General features: G+C 40.0%; 1 long non-coding RNA gene across 1 annotated transcript; it reads right to left on the bottom strand.

The window, feature by feature from the left end:
• Positions 1 to 22: 22 nt before the first annotated feature.
• On the bottom strand, positions 23 to 998 carry LOC121966424. Its single transcript, XR_006107584.1, has 2 exons — positions 789 to 998; positions 23 to 101 (listed from the first exon to the last, which is right to left on the bottom strand). It is a non-coding gene; the product is annotated as an uncharacterized LOC121966424 (long non-coding RNA).
• Between the last annotated feature and the right edge of the window lie 876 nt (positions 999 to 1,874).

Raw genomic sequence — 1,874 nt, 5'->3', positions numbered from 1 at the left:
GGTGTGTGTGTGTGTGTGTGTGTGTGTGTGTGTGTGTGTGTGTGTGTTTATGTCTGAGTGTGTGTTTGTTAGAGCTGGTCAGAGATGTTCATCACAGCATCCTGCAGGAGAGACAGAGAGCAAACTTAGAGGGAGGGATAGTTCTCCCAAAAATGAAAACCAAGCTCTGCATCGTCTGCTAACAGTCACACTAAGAAATGCTTTTGCAAAACCAATTATGCAGCATTATAGACCGTAGGATATGTTAACAACATGCATTAACTTATGAAGAAAAACATTTTTCCTGTATAATGCACTGTAAAAAAAAGTGCAAATATCACTGCCATATATTAGAAATCTGAAAATAAAAGTAACTTCATACAATAAACAACAATAAATCCACACATATAAAAATAAATCTAGTGAAAAAATCTGTATAAAATGTTATACAATAAAAATCTGTCATAAAATAAACAAATTTTAAAAAATTTAAAAAAAACAAATAAATACAAATAATAATGAATCTAGTAACAAAATCTGTTTAAAATGTGAATGAAAATGAAATTGAATAAAATTACAGCATAATGAAAATACTTAAATGTATCAAATAAAAACATCTGTGTAAAATTAATTTGGTTTAATGAGTTAATTTGGGTTAAAATTAAGTTTTTAATGAGTTGCAATTTGATTGCAAAGAATGACGACCGTGTGGTTATAATGGCTGTTAAAGGGTTAAGAGGAGCCGCGTTCACACCGTGAACCGGTGGCGTTGTTATCATACGTGTGCAGCACCAGGCGTGTCCACTTACAACGCACACTGGCGGCGTCATGTGAGAATGCAGCCAGACAGAACCGGTCACGCGTGCATGAAATGCTGAAGGACGTCAGATAATAACACCACCGGTAACCACGGTCTGTGTTGGTCGCCATGTTCTGTTGTGTGAACATAAGGACCGTGCTGATTCATCCCTCCATGTCCTTTTGTTGACATCACAGGAACGGCGTCCCCGGAGCGTAAACAGCTGACGCAGAAGGAAACCTAAACCGTCGTAAGTGGACGCAGAAGTTTAGAGTTTAGACGTGAACATGTTGGAATAGCCGGCCATCTGTGACACCAAGACACAGATTTTATTTTATTTTTTTTACATTAAACATCTTTTTCGAGTGTCTGTGGATAATTTAGCTCCCGCTAAAAAAGCTCCTGAACAATAAACTCTGAAGGAATTCTAACCAGGAGAAGTTTCAGCTGGTTAAAAATCTGTAATCCTCACCGCTACACGCCACTGCATCCCCTTAAACCCAACACAATGGACTTTTAATTAGACGATGATAAAGCTCATTAGATGAGCTGGTGCGCGGCCTTTTAGCCTCTTTTAGCTGTGGTGTTTCGGCACACTGACTGTCCTGCAGCAGCAGCAGTGTTTGTCTCCACCAGTTTCTCTGAACACAAAAACATCACACTCACCCGTCTGCTCTCAGGTCTCTCGTGTGTCACGCTTCTTTCTCTCGTGTTTCGTGTTTCTGTCCTGCACTCACATTCATAAAATGAGCTTCCTGATATAACATGAGATGTGAAGTCTCCCGACAGCTCCTGCATCAGTTTGCTGATTTAATTAAGGAAGTCTGACGAGAAAATTATCAACGAATAAAAAAAAGAGAGTAAATTATGGATGTATGAGCAAAGCGAAGCTCCCGACAACATCACAGACAAACAGGACGCACGTCGTCCCGAAAACTCAACCTGCCGAACCCCGATCGACAGATAGAGCTACACTGAGTGTGTGTCTGTCTGTGTGTGTGTGTGTGTGTTTTGTGTGTGTGTGTGTGTGATTTAGCATGTTTCCACATCAGTTCGGATCTGAAACGTTTCAGTGTGTCTCCATCGGAAGAGAGTT

The sequence above is a fragment of the Plectropomus leopardus genome, unplaced genomic scaffold (assembly GCF_008729295.1).
Source record: "Plectropomus leopardus isolate mb unplaced genomic scaffold, YSFRI_Pleo_2.0 unplaced_scaffold24496, whole genome shotgun sequence".
NCBI classification, from domain to species: Eukaryota; Metazoa; Chordata; class Actinopteri; order Perciformes; family Serranidae; genus Plectropomus; species Plectropomus leopardus.
The sequence above is the reverse complement of the archived record's forward strand: the minus strand, read 5'-3'. Positions and strand labels throughout refer to the sequence as shown.